General features: G+C 46.7%; 1 protein-coding gene across 10 annotated transcripts in view; it reads right to left on the bottom strand.

Annotated features, from left to right (window-relative positions):
- The window catches only part of LOC106580457 (autism susceptibility gene 2 protein), a 433,496-nt gene that overhangs the window by 55,712 nt on the left and 358,317 nt on the right, over window positions 1-19,467 (bottom strand). The gene's annotated exons all lie outside the window — the stretch shown is intronic.

Below are 19,467 nucleotides of genomic sequence, written 5' to 3'. Positions count from 1 at the left end.
TTATGAGAAAATTTTTAATATTTGTTTTATCCAACTCTGGATGAATGACTATTATCATTTCCATCATTATAATTGTTCAGTTGAGAAAGGTTGTTTAAGGTCGAGTCCCTCCTGAGAGAAGGGCAAATTTCACACTGTGAGTAAGGGCCAGAGACAAAACGGAAAAAGGCATCTGACCATGAAGTGACAGCAAGAGACTTGTAGACTAAACACGGGTAGCTTTTTCCTCCCTGGTCAGTTGTATGTGGAGATTCTGGTAAACCTCTACAGAAACAGAAAACACCTTTTTATTTGAACAAAAATACACATTGCACCGGCCGGCGAGACACAAAACTTTTAAACACAGCTCTGGAGTCGTAAATCGACCAGAAACAACCTGCTAATGTGCGAGATGGTGACATAATAAAGATGAACTATGCAGAAATCGCTCTGCCATTTCTTGGCTGCCAAAATTCTAATAGTTTGCCTAATTTCATTTTATGTGACAAAACAAGCAGTCTTTGTGTAGAGAATCATTGTACCATCTAAACTGCTGTGAAATATATTTTCCATAACCAAAAATATTGTATTTTCAGCTGTTTGAAGCTGGTGTACAAAACCAAAAGTAAAAGATGCAAAAACAAAACTTAAGAACGGGAAGCATAGAAAAAGAGCACATAGAACAGATCTACTGCTACTTAGACATGTGTTCAACGAGAATGAAAGATCTAACTCACATTTCTATGTGTATTTGGCCGGGTCGCCAAAAAGTTACATATTGTAGCATTAACACTGAACATCTTCCTCATCCTATGTAAGTCTATACACACTTGGTGTGAATCACCATTTCCCCTCCTCGCCTCTTCCTCCCTGCTGGGACAGTTAACACTGACCATATGCTAAAGCCATTGAGTCCCAGTGTCCTTAACTGCCATCATTGTAGTTTACGCTGCACAAAGGGAACATACACTGAACAAAAATATAAATGCAACATGTAAATTGTTGGTCCCATGTTTCATGAGCTGAAATAAAAGATCCCCGAAATTGTCCATATGCACAAAAAGCTTATTTCTCTCAAATGTTGTGCACAAATTTGTTTACATCCCTGTTAGTGAGCATTTCTCCTTTGCCAAGATAATCCATCCACCTGATAGGTGGCATATCAAGAAGCTGATTGAACAGCATGCTCATTACATAGGTGCACCTTGTTCTGGGGACAATAAAAAGCAACTCTAAAATGTGCAGTTTGTCACAACAAAATGCCACAGATGTCTCAAATTTTGAGGGAGCGTGCAATTGACATGCTGTTGCCAGAGCTGTTGCCAAAAAATGTATTGTTAATTTCTCTACCATAAGTTGCCTCCAACGTCGTGTTAGAGAATTTGGCAGTACATCCAACCGGCCTCACAACCCAGCCCAGGACCTCCACATCTGGCTTCTTCACCTGCAGGATCGTCTGAGACCAACCACCCGGACAGCTGATGAAACTGAGGAGTATTTCTGTCTGTAATAAAGCTCTTTTGTGGGGAAAAACTCCATCTGACTGTCTGGGCCTGGCTCCCCAGTGGGTGGGCCCCCACCCATTCATGTGAAATCCATAGATTAGGGCCTTTTTTTTATTGGCTGATTTCCTTATAATATAATTGTTGAAATTGTTGCATTTTGCATTTATATTTTTGTTCAGTATATGTAAAACAATTCTAGTGAATCAGAGAGACACAGAGAGACCTTCTTCTAAGACCTCCTAATCTAGATACTGCTACTGCCTTTACTGAACACTAGACTAGAGACACCCTCTCCTCTAATATCAACTATAACAGTGCTCCTCCAGCCTACAAAGTGCTCTAATAACTCTAACGCTTTAACTTCCACTCAATGTATGGTACAGTATGTTACTGTATGTTACTGTATGGTACTGTATGCTACTGTATGGGTACTGTATGGTACTGTATGGTACTGTATGCTACTGTATGGGTACTGTATGGTACTGTATGGGTACGGTATGGTACTGTATGGGTACTGCATGGGTACTGTATGGTACTGTATGGTACTGTATGGGTACGGTATGGTACTGTATGGGTACTGTATGGTACTGTATGGGTACTGTATGGTACTGTATGGGTACGGTATGGTACTGTATGGGTACGGTATGGTACTGTATGGTACTGCATGGGTACTGTATGGGTACGGTATGGTACTGTATGGTACTGCATGGGTACTGTATGGGTACGGTATGGGTACTGTATGGTACTGCATGGGTACTGCATGGGTACTGTATGGTACTGTATGGTACTGCATGGGTACTGTATGGGTACGGTATGGTACTGTATGGTACTGCATGGGTACTGTATGGGTACAGTATGATATTGTATGGTACTGCATGGGTACTGTATGGTACTGCATGGGTACTGTATGGTACTGCATGGGTACTGCATGGGTACTGTATGGGTACAGTATGGTATTGTATGGTACTGCATGGGTACTGTATGGTACTGTATGGGTACGGTATGGTACTGTATGGTACTGTATGGGTACGGTATGGTACTGTATGGTACTGTATGGTACTGCATGGGTACTGCATGGGTACTGTATGGGTACAGTATGGTATTGTATGGTACTGCATGGGTACTGTATGGTACTGTATGGGTACAGTATGGTATTGTATGGTACTGCATGGGTACTGTATGGTACTGCATGGGTACTGTATGGTACTGTATGGGTACGGTGCACTTTCAGTGGAAGGAAGAGACAGAAGTGAATGCTTAGCTTCAGTAGCAGTGTTGTGGTGTTCCATTCCACCCTGTTTGTGGAGAGGAGTGGAAAGGAGAGAAAGACTGAGTGTTCTGCATTGCTCTCCTCCATTCTCCCAGAACCAGGCAGCTAAAACACTATGCTCTTTGTTAGCTAGCACTCCACATTAAACGCTCCAGTACCAAGCATCACCGCCCGCCTGCCTGAATCACTGGCTGCCCTGGAGGGCCTGTGTGAAAATATGGCACAGGAGAAATTAAGCTTGTCAAGTGAACACGGGCGCTGGGTCGGGTCTGGGTGCTGGGAGTGGCACACAATGTCATGAAAACTAAATGGTTAGGTCATACTCTAAACAACTATAACAACCGTTTTGAACAAAGATGAAGAAAACAAACAACAAACTTATAGTATATTAAGACCTCTGTTTGCATGTGTTCAGTAAGGGCCAATTATGTAGCTGCCTAGTTGTTTTTATATTCCAACAAACGTAGCCGTTTCAACAACCAATGTTTAGGTTTAATGCTCTGTTTTGTATCCACCAACTCCACATGAGTCAGTCATATAATTCACAATTACAAGGCCAACTTACAAAGGCAGTTCTTAAAAAGGCACGTGAAAACAGGGCATGCATTTGGCATATAAAATGTGTTTATACTTCAGAACTTCTGGGTTAGCTTGGTCAAGTTTACATTTTTCGAGAGGGCTGTACTGTTGGCAGTCTCTGCGCCTGCGGTTGTGGTGTGCAGAGGTCATGTATAAACAAATTCTTCACACTCACTTTGTTGAGAACCCATGGCCATCATTAAAAAACACACAGGGAATGAAAGAGAAGAATGAGAGGAGAGGACAGGGGGCACCAACCAAAGGCCAGGTTTTCCAAAGGAAACAAGGAAATCTAACCATTTCAAAACGAAGGAAATTCAAGCCACATTGCTGGGAGACAAAAGCCCTTGGACTGGGCAGCAGGAAGCCTGACCTTTGCGGCCGTCTGCTATTTGAGCCTGATGCTTCAGGGCCTGGCCTTCTCTCAGGATAGCCTTTAGCAGGCCTCATCTTTCCTTCCTTATTTTATTCATTAGCCATGCTTTATGATTCAGCTTCCTCTGAGCCACACGGGCTCCGTGAGAAAACACGCAGCCTGCCTGCTGGAGAGAAAAAAAGATAGAAAGAGAGACGGAGGGAGACAACAGCTGTGAAATCCTCCTGTATCCTCGCCAGGCCCGGCGCGGGGAGAGAGAGAGGGAACGAGGCGGGTATGCAGTGGAGGGGGTAGGGGTGTGAAATCCCACCAACGGAGTGCTAACTCCCCAAAGAGCCACACGCAGCACCATCATTCCGGAATTTAGGCAATGCCAAATTACAAATTAGACCACTGTTTGTTTTAAAAAGTCCCTCAACTTCCCAGAACACGTCTGACTTATTGGCTGCATAAACCTCATGATAATACAGCACAAATAGAGAGGGAGGAAGGGAGGGAGAGAGAGAGAGAGAGAGAGAGGGAGGAAGGGAGGGAGGGAGGGAGGGAGGAAGGGAGGGAGGGAGGGAGGAAGGGAGATGGGGAGAGAGAACCACTACCCAACATTTAGTGAGACATTTAGTGTAGTGGGGCATTAATGTTTGCTGTCACTGCTTAGAAATATGACAAATCGTTAGCCATTTGAAATGTCCACATCAAATTCCACAAAATTCTGCACAATGAAGCCAAATTAGCTTTAGTTCTGCAGCACGCTGGGTACCAAGGTTATCTCTGCAGCAGGCTGGCTAGTGAGGTTAGCTCTGCAGCTGGCTGGGTAGTGTGGTTAGCTCTGCAGCAGGCTGGTTAGCGAGGTTAGCTCTGCAGCAGGCTGGGTAGCGAGGTTATCAACAGAATGACCTTCATCCATGAATTTATGAAAGGCATTGATCAGTTAAGGATGTGATTTCAAAATGACAGGAAGGTCAGCAATTACCCACAATCAATTAACCTCATTTAGTGAATACTGCTGAGAGACCAATATCCCAGTGCTTAATATCAAACGATCTGTCCGGGCGCAGCCGTACCTTTGATCTAAAGCTCTTACTACATGCTTTGCATTCCTGAACACTGAGCTAGATATTTCATTCCTGGACTGAGCTAGATATTTCATTCCTGGACTCAGCTAGATATTTCATTCCTGAACACTGAGCTAGATATTTCATTCCTGAACACTGAGCTAGATATTTCATTCCTGAACACTGAGCTAGATATGTCATTCCTGGACTGAGCTAGATATTTCATTCCTGAACACTGAGCTAGATATTTCATTCCTGAACACTGAGCTAGATATTTCATTCCTGAACACTGAGCTAGATATTTAAAACCTGAACCCTGAGCTAGATATTTCATTCCTGAACACTGAGCTAGATATTTCATTCCTGGACTCAGCTAGATATTTCATTCCTGAAAACTGAGATAGATATTTCATTCCTGGACTGAGCTAGATATTTCCTTCCTGAACAATGAGCTAGATATTTCATTCCTGGACTCAGCTAGATATTTCATTCCTGGACTGAGCTAGATATTTCATTCCTGGACTGAGCTAGATATTTAATTCCTGAACACTGAGCTAGATATGTCATTCCTGAACACTGAGCTAGATATTTCATTCCTGAACACTGAGCTAGATATTTCATTCCTGAACACTGAGCTAGATATTTCATTCCTGAACACTGAGCTAGATATTTCATTCCTGAACACTGAGCTAGATATGTCATTCCTGGACTGAGCTAGATATTTCATTCCTGAACACTGAGCTAGATATTTCATTCCTGAACACTGAGCTAGATATTTCATTCCTGAACACTGAACTAGATATTTCATTCCTGGACTGAGCTAGATATTTCATTCCTGAACAATGAGCTAGATATTTCATTCCTGGACTCAGCTGGATATTTCATTCCTGGACTGAGCTAGATATTTAATTCCTGAACACTGAGCTAGATATTTCATTCCTGGACTGAGCTAGATATTTAATTCCTGGACACTGAGATAGATATTTCATTCCTGAACACTGAGCTAGATATTTCATTCCTGAACACTGAGCTAGATATTTCATTCCTGGACTGAGCTAGATATTTCATTCCTGAACACTGAGCTAGATATTTCATTCCTGAACACTGAGCTAGATATTTCATTCCCGGACTGAGCTAGATATTTCATTCCTGAACAATGAGCTACATATTTAATTCCTGGACTCAGCTAGATATTTAATTCCTGGACTGAGCTAGATATTTAATTCCTGGACTGAGCTAGATATTGAATTCCTGAACACTGAGCTAGATATTTCATTCCTGAACACTGAGCTAGATATTTCATTCCTGAAAACTGAGCTAGATATTTCATTCCTGGACTGAGCTAGATATTTCATTCCTGAACACTGAGCTAGATATTTAAAACCTGAACACTGAGCTAGATATTTCATTCCTGAACACTGAGCTAGATATTTCATTCCTGAACACTGAGCTAGATATTTCATTCCTGAACACTGAGCTAGATATTTCATTCCTGAACACTGAGCTAGATATTTCATTCCTGAACACTGAGCTACATATTTCATTCCTGGACTGAGCTAGATATTTCATTCCTGAACACTGAGCTAGATATTTCATTCCTGAACACTGAGCTAGATATTTCATTCCTGAACACTGAGCTAGAAATTTCATTCCTGAACACTGAGCTAGATATTTCCAAATGGTGGAGAAAGAGGAGGAGGAGGAGGGGGGAGTATAATGTGTGTGTGGTGGTCAGGGAGGAACAAGACAAAACCATAACAAAATAGCAAATAAAAAACCCAAGCGGAAACCCTATTCCCAGTCCCTGTCAAAATAATCTCTGGGTACATTTTGTACAGAATAGAACTGCAAAATCGTTTGACTGTTAAACTGCAGAAGATTAAAAACAAGCAATGCTGGAGCTGTGTTATTCTGTTGTGATTCCAAACCCACAAACATTCACATCCGCCCGTTTGTATTTTAGTAATTTAGCAGATGCTCTTATCCACAATGACTATCCAACTAATCCCTTTGGGAAGCATGTAACAAAACAAAGACCCATTGACCACCATTGACCAGCTATGGCCAATAATACTCCATCCAACGGCATGCAGTGGATTTAGCTGAGAAAGGCAGGGGAACAAACCTACTGAATTTCATCCATGGGTCGATAGTGATCATGCCTTATTGCCTCTGCTCTACCTCCTAGACAAAGCCAATCATGATGCATTATATTCCCTGTAGTGGTGTACATGGGTTATGTTTGATGCATGAACCATTCAGCCATATGTCCTCCAACATCCCCCTGCATGCCTCCCATGGTACAAGACCTACCACCATCCATCCATGGGGATGGGAGAGGAGAGGAGAGGGAAGGAGAGGCGGGGAGGGGAGGGTATGTTACTACAGGGCTGTTCTGTCTAGACTATCACCAGGGAGGGCACTGCACTGGGCGGCCATGACATGATGCAACACTGCACTTCACAGGGCAGCCAGAGAGGGAGAGAGAGCAGAGGGAAAGAGAGAGAGACCCCAGTGGGGGGTGACTCAGAAGGGGCAAGCTGGCTGGCACAGACAACCAAGCTCTCAATTACCCTGGCAGCAGCCCCACTCTGTCCCTGCCCACCCGCCACCTCCCACCTCCCCTCTCACCACCACACACTGTGTTAATTTGCGGTCCGGTCAGTGTTTCATCACTGTCACCCTGCTCTGACAGCTCCTTTCCTCCTCCTCTCCTCCACTGTCAGCAGCCCACACCCCTCCATCCTCCTCCACCCACCCTCATTCATCCTCCTTACAGCTCTTCTGACATTAAGAGCTGGGACCGGGTCCAAAGCTGCCATTTACGTAACAATCATGTCAGGGTAGCCACTGCTTTGATAAATATTTTCCTCCGCACCCACTCAGGCCTTGAAGTACACCTCACCCTCTAACCCCAATCCTCTTTCTCTTCTTGCTTGCTTGCTTGTTGTTTTTGCCTATCTGGGCCTGAATTCAAGTGTCTCTGAGTAGGAGTGCTGATTTAAGATCATTTTGACCTTTTATATTATATTGATTAATATTACATGTACAGGGGGGACCTGATCCTAGATCAGCACTGGTATTCTGAGACGTTTGATACATAGGGCCCCTGACTGTCTAGTAGCAGGAGAAACCGAGACGTCAGGCGGTGGGTCTTGTGATACAGCAGCCAACGTGAGGGTGGATCTGAGACTACTGTGCCTGTTGCTGTGTTCAGCCATGCATAACAGGCCTGGCTGCCTGAATGGCACAGCAGATTAATGATCTCCCTCCTCGCTCTGCGCTCGTTTCTCCTTTTTTTACTCCTCCTATGATCCACAAACTTAATGACCTCCCGAGAGGTCGTTTATCATAAGATGCAGAGCATTTCCCCCACACTGAGGCAGATAGGCAGGGTTAGCAGGGATGGAGGGGGCTGGAGGCTGGAGGTAGGGCAGCCCACCAGTCAGAACAGGTGTGGGACACCTCCCCACATACACACCCAGAGGTGTTGAGAAGACTGAGACAAACCAGAAAGCATTAGATATAGCCTCCCTCACTTAGAGCATTATTAACATATTAATGCATTCCACCGAGTGACCGTGCAAAATGGAGTCATCCCCCCGCGCAGGCACAAACCCCCCTACCCCCCTTCACACACACACACACACACACACACACACACACACACACACACACACACACACACACACACACACACACACACACACACACACACACACACACACACAGCACAGCTCTTTGTATTTAGCCCCCAGTGCCATTTTCACAGCCAGCCATGCTGTGTGTGTGTATGTGTATGTGTGTGTGTGTGTGTGTGTGTGTGTGTGTGTGTGTGTGTGTGTGTGTGTGTGTGTGTGTGTGTGTGTGTATATATGTGTGTGTGTGTGTGGGGGGGACGAGTCCCTGGCCTTGCATTCCCTAGCAACAGCAGCGGGTAAGTAAATGCAGAGAGAGAAAGAGGGGCTTGAGCTTTGTGTAAAATATGACCCTGCGTCTCAGTTACCACTATCCCTTCTCCCTTTTCCACCCCCACCACCCCACCCCACCCCACCCCTATCCTCCCCGCTCTTGAGGAGCAGTTGCTAGCCCTTATCATGTCCTCCCGTCGGTTTAGTATACAAATTAGCAGTCTATCAGGGGAGTGCAGGGGCCCGTTTCATCAGCAGGAGAAGGGCAGAGGCACGCATTGCATTAAAGCCCCATGCAGCAAGAGACAGGCAAGGTCACAAATCACAGAGGCAGCAGCTCCCTGGGGCGCCACTAGGGCCGCAGTAACCAGATAAGGAGAAATGAGGAAAACGGACATGACATATTTCACAGGACGCTCGCCCCAGACCCATTCTACTACCTGGAGGGGGAGAGAGGGAGCAAGAGGGGGGTGACAAATGAAAACCTCAACCCAGGGAAGAAGAGAAAAGAAGGACTGAAGGAAAAAGAAAAAAGAAAGAAAGAAGGAAGAAAAATGTTGATTTGAAAAGGCAGGAAATGACAGAGTCAAAGGTGCCTAAATCAGATTACCGGATACATTTCCAGGTGAATTAGGGAACTGGGATGAGCTATCAATGCCAGTTAAGTGAACCTGTGCATTGATATTCCTGTTTCACATTTCAACAGAGATAAACCGCTGAGAACGGCATTCATTAAACAGCATAATGCACCAAGCCACATGCTAAATTGGCCTAATAAAGGAAAGACAGACAAAATCATCTAAGCTATCACTATCCATTTAACTCAATTAGCCCCATGCTGAATCTGAACCTAAAACCTGCAGATAAAAAATGTGGATAATATGTGGCTAGCTAGGCTAACTCCTCCCTGGCCATGTCTCGTATAACACAGAGAGGGGTCACACAGAGATAGTGTTGTCTACCATGCAAGGTTAGATAACGGTCAGTGGGGCACAGTTATCGTACTGTGATAAAGGAGTCCTGGTGTAGCCTGGCTGTTACTACGGGCTGGGTGAAGGTCTACATAGCCTGGTGGGAGGGCATGGAGGCAGGAGATATAGCCTGGTAGAAGGGTATGGAGGAGGGAGATATAGCCTGGTAGGAAGGTATGGAGGAGGGAGATATAGCCTGGTAGGAAGGTATGGAGGAGGAAGATATAGCCTGGTAGGAAGGTATGGAGGAGGAAGATATAGCCTGGTAGGAGGGTATGGAGGAGGGAGATATAGCCTGGTAGGAGGGTATGGAGGAGGAAGATATAGCCTGGTAGGAGGGTATGGAGGAGGGAGATATAGCCTGGTAGGAAGGTATGGAGGAGGAAGATATAGCCTGGTAGGAGGGTATGGAGGAGGGAGATATAGCCTGGTAGGAGGGTATGGAGGAGGAAGATATAGCCTGGTAGGAGGGTATGGAGGAGGGAGATATAGCCTGGTAGGAAGGTATGGAGGAGGAAGATATAGCCTGGTAGGAGGGTATGGAGGAGGGAGATATAGCCTGGTAGGAGAGAGATATAGCCTGGTAGGAGGGTATGGAGGAGGGAGATATAGCCTGATAGGAGAGAGATATAGCCTGGTAGGAGGTATGGTGAGGGAGATATAGCCTGGTAGGAGGGTATGGAGGAGGGAGATATAGCCTGGTAGGAGAGAGATATAGCCTGGTAGGAGGGTATGAAGGAGGGAGATATAGCCTGATAGGAGAGAGATATAGCCTGGTAGGAGATGGTAGGGAGATATAGCCTGGTGATAGGGCATGGAGGAGGAAGGTATAGCCTGGTAGAAGGGCATGGAGGAGGGAGATATAGCCTGGTAGGAGACGGTAGGGAGATATAGTCTGGTAGGAGACGGTAGGGAGATATAGTCTGGTAGGAGATGATAGGGAGATATAGTCTGGTAGGAGACGGTAGAAAGATATAGTCTGGTAGGAGACGGTAGGGAGATATAGTCTGGTAGGAGACGGTAGGGAGATATAGTCTGGTAGGAGATGATAGGGAGATATAGTCTGGTAGGAGACGGTAGGGAAATATAGTCTGGTAGGAGACGGTAGAACCATAGCCTGGCTCCCAATAAGGAGGGAGATCTAGCCTGGCTCACTCCAGCTCAGTTCAGAATGGCTTGCTGGGCCACAGCCCTCCATGGCCCTCCTCATCCTCTCCTGCTCCTTAATGTCAGAATGTGTGTGTGGGATAAGGACTAGGTAATCTCTCAGTGGGATCAGGGCTGTTCTTCATTACTCCCAGGGAAAATAGGGATCAGAGGGCTGCCTGCCTGCCTGCCTGCCTGCCTGCCTTCCTGCCTCCTGCCTGCGCTTCTCTCTCTACTGACTGACTGACTGACTGGCAGCTGAGACCAGAGATAGAGAGTCCAGGGAGACGGCCATTATGGTCAAGGCTCCATGATCTCTGATTGGTTGGTTGACAGCTTTGACCAATCCCTCCTCTTCCTCCTCTGTGTGTATTATAGGACAGTCTTCCTAATCTCCTATGACCACAACCTTTTTTTGTTACCTTTACCCAGTCCTGACAATAATTCAGTCTCAGGTATATGACAACAGCCTTCTTCATCTGTATTTTAGACCACCATTGTTTCTCTGAGAATCATCACACTAAAGGATGCATTGTTCATACAGAAAGGTTAAAGGTACCTCAGGATATGTAATAATAATCCCCCACCGCTGCAGTGGAGCTCCATCTCCAACTACCATCCTAACAGAGACACACATTACAGCCCTCTGTGACATAACCTGTGTCCCAAATGGCTCCCTATTACCAATTTACCAAACTACTTTAGTGCCCAGAAGGATCTGGCCAAATGTAGTGCACTACATAGACAATAGGGTGCTATTTGGGATGAAAGTATGATCGCCCTGAGGTGCAGAGATGAGAGCTGGAGGCAGTGTGGTTGGTAGACAAACCACCTCTCCTCTTACTGCAGCTTGTTAGAGGAGAGGGGCTTACAGCGCCGCTCAATAGAACTCTGTTCACCTTGTTTCCCTTCCAACCAGAACAATGTCTAGGTCAGTCATCTAGTGAGCCTACCTCAGGCTATAAACTAAGTTACATTCCTCCTATTCCTTGTCCTAAGGCCACACTGACTGTAGCAGCTTAAGCTTTGAAATCACCAAAAAGGGAAACGACATGTTTGTTTAAAAAATGCATTTAAATAATGCATTGATAACAAGGCATTGTGACCCTCCTCCTCTTTTCCCCTCCAACCCACACAGTGTATTTTCACCAACCCAGGAAGGCCATCTCACTAGGAGAAGAAAAGGCAGTGTGGTCGCCTGTGGTATGCTCCACCAAGCACGGAGGAAGGCTTTAATGGGGTAGGATGGAATGAGATGGGCCCCTGGGCTCCACACACCTAGCCTCAGCCTCACTTTAGACTCAGCACCCATTGTGTACATTTACTGGTACACACATCCTAGACTGACTGATACAATCTATTAAAATACTTATCCTACAACCAGAAACATGAAAGGACTATCAGTACATACATTAATAAAGCAATAATACATAAGTGGATATATTTTACTGTGATTTGTGGCACGTCGTGATGCGGTCGGTAGGTAGGAGACTTTAGCAGAGTCTTGGACTTAACGCATTAGGAAACTACCGTAGTGCAGTGGTTTCAGGACTCTACAGTAGTGCAGTGGTATCAGGACTCTACAGTAGTGCAGTGGTATCAGGACACTACAGTAGTGCAGTGGTTTCAGGACTCTACAGTAGTGCAGTGGTATCAGGACTCTACAGTAGTGCAGTGGTTTCAGGACTCTACAGTAGTGCAGTGGTTTCAGGACTCTACAGTAGTGCAGTGGTTTCAGGACTCTACAGTAGTGCAGTGTTACAGTAGTGCAGTGGTTTCAGGACTCTACAGTAGTGCAGTGGTATCAGGACTCTACAGTAGTGCAGTGGTATCAGGACTCTACAGTAGTGCAGTGGTATCAGGACTCTACAGTAGTGCAGTGGTTTCAGGACTCTACAGTAGTGCAGTGGTATCAGGACACTACAGTAGTGCAGTGTTACAGTAGTGCAGTGGTATCAGGACACTACAGTAGTGCAGTGGTATCAGGACACTACAGTAGTGCAGTGGTATCAGGACACTACAGTAGTGCAGTGGTTTCAGGACACTACAGTAGTGCAGTGGTATCAGGACACTACAGTAGTGCAGTGTTACAGTAGTGCAGTGGTTTCAGGACACTACAGTAGTGCAGTGGTATCAGGACACTACAGTAGTGCAGTGGTATCAGGACACTACAGTAGTGCAGTGGTATCAGGACTCTACAGTAGTGCAGTGGTTTCAGGACTCTACAGTAGTGCAGTGGTTTCAGGACTCTACAGTAGTGCAGTGGTTTCAGGACTCTACAGTAGTGCAGTGGTTTCAGGACTCTACAGTAGTGCAGTGGTATCAGGACTCTGCAGTAGTGCAGTGGTTTCAGGACACTACAGTAGTGCAGTGGTATCAGGACACTACAGTAGTGCAGTGGTATCAGGACTCTACAGTAGTGCAGTGGTATCAGGACTCTGCAGTAGTGCAGTGGTTTCAAGACTACAGTAGTGCAGTGGTTTCAGGACTCTACAGTAGTGCAGTGGTTTCAGGACTCTACAGTAGTGCAGTGGTATCAGGACTCTACAGTAGTGCAGTGGTTTCAGGACACTACAGTAGTGCAGTGGTATCTCACTACTGTAACAGTAGTAGTGTTGTCATGATAACAGAATTTTTACTTCGATACCGATACCAGATTTAGTATTGTGATACTCGATACTACCCAATACCAAAATTATTCCAAAACAATACCACAGCTTCTTTTTTTGCCAAAGTCACAGAATGGCACCTGATCCAAACAGATAAACTCAACTTCTTCTCTGTTCAATTGCATCTTTTGAGTTTAATATCATTACATTAAAAAATAAATACGTCAACATTTTTCAGAGACAGCCATGTATGGATTAATGAATCAATTATAGAATCATACAATCAATTTGACTTTGTTTTTACCAATCTAACTACATAAAAACATAATGGTAATCACTTATTTGAATGGCAAACTATTGATAAACTGGATAAATCAAGATGCAGACTATGTCTATTCACAATACAGGTGAATACATATTCAATAGAAGTTTATGTATGCATTGAGTTATTGAGCTTGTTTTGGCTGATTTCATGGGGCTACAGATGACAACAATCTGTTGATGTTGGCTTCAGCTGTAAGCTAGCAAGGAAAGTTAGCCTACAAAGCTGGACGCTACCGGTATCTTCTTGAATTGTAAAGTGTTCTAGCCTGTATGGACGTTGTTTTGCGAACAGCAATGAACAGTTTCTACATGCCATGTCACATTATTGAAGTGTGTTAACTTGTGTGTAGCATGAGTGGGGAGGTAACATGATGCAGCCCAGGCTAAGTGGAGCCCACACAGTGCACTCGCGCTATAAGGAGGACATCGGCTGCGCTGATAGACAGACTTCATCCATGAGACACATTTGACACACCCTGTCAGCATGGCACCACACTCTCTCACACGGGGCTGGTGTTTCTGGGGGAGTAACAATAACAGCATCTCCCAACTGCCAAAGCAGCGGAATTCAGTCAGGGATTAAGAATTCAGCCCAGGATCCTGCTTATATGTCAGCCACCGCCGTGAAAGTAGGCCAGGCTCTCACAGGATCAATACAGTCACTTGTCTGCTGGCTGGTGGAGAGAGGGAGGCAAAGTGGAGGAGGGGAGTGGAAAACTGGAGGGCAGGAACTGGCATCCCTGGCCAACACGTCCACCCTGGCCACCCCCTTACCCCCACCTCCCACCCCCATGCACAAAGAGACATGGTATGCACTATATAAAGGAGGCTCAGACCTAAGCCCCTATTCATGTTGGAAAAGGACGCGGCACGTTAAGTGGAATTTACTTTTAAAGAGGGCACGGGCCTCGGGTTACTGGCATCTGACGTAAATGATCTGAAACCCAAACCTCTCTGGGAGGCCTCGTGCCCAGGCCAGGTAGGACACCCAACGCCCAGGCCAGGCAGGACACCCAACGCCCAGGCCAAGCAGGACACCCAACGCCCAGGCCAGGCAAGACACCCAACGCCCAGGCCAGGCAGGACACCCAACTCCCAGGCCAGGCAGGACACCCAACGCCCAGGCCAGGCAGGACACCCAACGCCCAGGCCAGGCAGGACACCCAACGCCCAGGCCAGGCAGGACACCCAACGCCCAGGCCAGGCAGGACACCCAACGCCCAGGCCAGGCAGGACACCCAACGCCCAGGCCAGGCAGGACACCCAACGCCCAGGCCAGGGAGGACACCCAACGCCCAGGCCAGGCAGGACACCCAACGCCCAGGCCAGGCAGGACACCCAACGCCCAGGCCAGGCAGGACACCCAACGCCCAGGCCAGGCAGGACACCCAATGCCCAGGCCAGGCAGGACACCCAACGCCCAGGCCAGGTAGGACACCCAACGCCCAGACCAGGTAGGACACCCAACGCCTAGGCAGCCCTTTAGAAATACTTCTCCCATCCACTCAGCTGTCCTTAGAAATAGACAGAGGAAGGATGGAGGGAGAGAGGGAAGCAGGGGTCAGCACAGCTTTATGTTGCTTCACTACCACCATCGTCAAACACGGTAACACGTCTACAGCGTTGGCGGAGGAGGAAGAGACCTGGCAGGCGGTGTGTTTCTGGGTTTGTGGTCAGTCAGGTACTCATTGGTTGATGGATGTCAGTTTGTGACAAGAGGGTGGGGGGGGGGTCAGGGTCCTAACTCCTGGGGGGTAATTCAATAACAAATGGCACCTGTGGCGTTAGAGACATGCATCCTTTATTTAGGGCATGGCATAGATTTTAATTGATGCCTTTATTCTACTGGTGACAGTGTGACATGACACAACCAGAGCCCAGGCATGTCAGAGACATGGTTTATGAGGGGAATGCTAGGGTAGATATTAGGCAAGGGTTGGCTCCCAAATGACACCCTATTCTCTGTATAGTGCACTACTATTGACTAGAGCCCTTAGTGCACTACTTTTAGTGCACTACTTTTGACCAGGGCTCATAGGGCTATTGGTCAAAAGTAGTGCACTATACAGGGAATACGGTGCCATTTGGTATGTAGTCAGAGCGTTGTTGGCCAGGCTGGCTAAGTCACACACATCCCATTCCTCTCCCACAAGGCACTGCATTGTGCTATTGCTCCTCTGTCATTGGCTCGCTCCAGATGTGTGACTTACAAGGGTTTGAAATGTATAAATACCCAAGGAGGCACGTCACTGTGAATAGCTGGAGCTTTGCTCTTTGGTACTGAGCTAACCGTGGCGAACCGTGTGCTTCTATCAACAGACCAGGGAGTCTAGGGATGTTTCTAGTCGAGCCGTTTCTCGCCAACGCAACAACTGCAGAGACCTTGTGAGAGAGCTTATGATTCCGACTTGCACACTTACTGTGTAACCTCACCCTGGTCCCTGGCTGGCATGCCCACCCTCAGTACCACACACACCTGACCTTGTGACAAAACACCGGGGTCTCAATGGGGTTTCAGTTACACAGCACTCATTGTCACGTGCTAAATGAGAATCAATGATGCACTTTACAACAAACAGACACATATAATTACATCCACTGTCTGCTGATATAGCAGCATGTACAATCAATAATCAGTTAGTTATAGATTCCAACTATAGATTTACGACCCATGAGTAAAGGGAGCAGCATGCTACCACATAGACATATAACTTCTAGTAGATTTATTTCTATGGCTACAGTGAGAAAAAAACAACTCTCATACCATTTACCATAAGCATTCTTTGCTACACCGCAAAGATAGGGAAACTAGCTTAGTTAATCAACTGTAGTCTTACACAAGCTTTGGTGGACGTCTGTGCTGGTAACTCTAGATACACTTATCTCTGACTAGGAAGGAGCACACGTAGAGGAATTTGGATCTGGCAACCATCGCCCATCTAAACACAAATCTCTAGACAGATTCACCGGGGGAGGAGGATGCAATGCTTGCGATGCCATTGGTTTCACTTTACTTTGCATCATGGGTAGAGAAGGTAGTCCGACCTCTGCAGAACGAAGAGCCATTAAAGGTTGTCTGTCGTTCCAAGTAATGCTGAGCAATGTTCACTCCACTCCGGATTAAAATATAATGAAGCAAGTTAAAGCAACTTTGTCTTACATGCGACTCTCTGAATTATTCATGTGGAAAAGAAACAACAAGCGCAGAGACCTTCCCCCCGAGCAGTAATCCCATTTTCCCAGGCTGCTCATGATGGCTGCAATGAATATCTTAGCACTCGTTAAAAGCTTTGTTTCCTCTTGGATGGACAGAGATAGAAAGACAGAGAGTTAGGTCACCTACACAGGACTGTAGTGTATAGGGCCCCTTGGGTGTCACTTGATTTTATCTCCATTGAAGTACTGTAGAGGCTATTGACATGTGTACATTATGCAGCCTATTGACCCTAACTGACGTACAGTATGGGAAGAGGAGAGGTTAGCCAGCTAATTACTCCACTGCAGCACCACTCCAACAAAGCCATTTCCTGTGAATAAACCAAACCTGCCTATTATGCGATAAACTACCTCTTAAATGTTTTCTTTCTCTAAAGGAAGTCTTCTCAGGCAAGCTGTGTCTACTATTAACACAACAGCTGATAACTCTGTCCTTTAATTAGTTGTGCCATTTACAAATCGCCTCTGGTTTTTAAAAGACCCTTCAGCTAATTCTATGACAACCTTTGTCTGCAGTGCTGAGGTCACTTCACCGTCTCTGTATGAGTGCTAGATGCTTTTCAGTGTTGCTCAGGTGACGCTCGTCTGTGTTCTGTGATCCGTTGACAGACAGACAGACAGACAGACAGACAGACAGACAGACAGACAGACAGACAGACAGACAGACAGACAGACAGACAGACAGACAGACAGACAGACAGACAGACAGACAGTGTCAAGGCAACAGCGCTTATTAATATTCAAACTCCCCAAACAAGATGTTACCATATTTTGTGAGAATCCTTGGATTACCAAACCCATGCTCCAGGGCTTTCATACAAACATATGGCATTCAGCATTGAGTGGGAATAAAGCGGATTGTAGAGCCGTTTATACAGAGCAGTGTTTGGATATTATCACGTTTGTCATCGTAAAGAGGCATCTCCGTCAACAGCGGAGGGATATCCATTGTAAACAGGCCCTGGTGATAAAAGGTGGATAATCCAGATGATGGAGCCTAAGAACATCATCCAGGATCCCATATCCCTGCACAGAGCCCGGGGGAAAATAAACCCTGTGTGCCACCCCAAACACAAGAGCCAAGAACAGCTTCATCCCCCTCCAACTTATCTCCTCTACTCTTTAACCCCACCATACAGCCCTCTCTCTCTCTCGCTCTCTCTCGCCCTCTGCTCACACTGCTTAAAAGCTTTAGCAGAGAGAGGGGGATTTAATCAAGTGTTAAAAGCTGTGAAGCTGGGCACAGCAGGGAGGGATGGTGGAGGGGTAGGAGAGAGAGAGAGAGAGAGAGAGAGAGAGCAAGAGAGAGAGAAAGACAGGGGGAGAGACAGAGAGAGAGAGAGAGAGAGAGAGAGAGACAGACAGACAGACAGACAGACAGACAGACAGACAGACAGACAGACAGACAGACAGAGACAGACAGACAGACAGACAGAGACAGACAGACAGACAGACAGACAGACAGACAGACAGAGACTTGCTCTCTTCCTCATACTCCTCTGGTTGTTATTCTCCTGTAACAAGCCTCCTTAAAGCCTGGCCTAGCTGGGATTGTTCTGGGCCAGTCAGAGCTATTGTTGGAGGAGGTGAGGGATGGGGGGAGGGATGGAGGCAGAGAGGGATGGATGGAGGGAGGGAGGGATGAGACCCGGTCCTCTCAGGTGCTCTCTGCGGGGACACCCAGCTGTCCTGGTGAACCTGCCTGCTACCCCCCTATAGGTCGTGACCCGGTCCTCTCAGGTGCTCTCTGCGGGGACGCCCAGCTGTCCTGGTGAACCTGCCTGCTACCCCCCTATAGGTCATGACCCGGTCCTCTCAGGTGCTCTCTGCGGGGACGCCCAGCTGTCCTGGTGAACCTGCCAGCTACCCCCCTATAGGTCATGACCCGGTCCTCTCACCTGTCAGTACATCCACCATCCCAACACCAATCTGCATCACCCGTCAGTACATCCACCATCCCAACACCAATCTGCACTACCCGTCAGTACATCCACCATCCCAACACCAATCTGCATCACCCGTCAGTACATCCACCATCCCAACACCAATCTGCACTACCCGTCAGTACATCCACCATCCCAACACCAATCTGCACCACCCGTCAGTACATCCACCATCCCAACACCAATCTGCATCACCCGTCAGTACAACCACCATCCCAACAACAATCTGCACCACCCGTCAGTACATCCACCATCCCAACACCAATCTGCATCACCCGTCAGTACATCCACCATCCCAACACCAATCTGCATCACCCGTCAGTACATCCACCATCCCAACACCAATCTGCATCACCCGTCAGTACATCCACCATCCCAACACCAATCTGCATCATCCGTCAGTACATCCACCATCCCAACACCAATCTGCACTACCCGTCAGTACATCCACCATCCCAACACCAATCTGCATCACCCGTCAGTACAACCACCATCCCAACAACAATCTGCACTACCCGTCAGTACATCCACCATCCCAACACCAATCTGCACCACCCGTCAGTACATCCACCATCCCAACACCAAT

The sequence above is a fragment of the Salmo salar genome, chromosome ssa20 (assembly GCF_905237065.1).
Source record: "Salmo salar chromosome ssa20, Ssal_v3.1, whole genome shotgun sequence".
Taxonomy (NCBI): Eukaryota; Metazoa; Chordata; class Actinopteri; order Salmoniformes; family Salmonidae; genus Salmo; species Salmo salar.
This window is presented reverse-complemented; position numbering and strand designations above follow the sequence as displayed.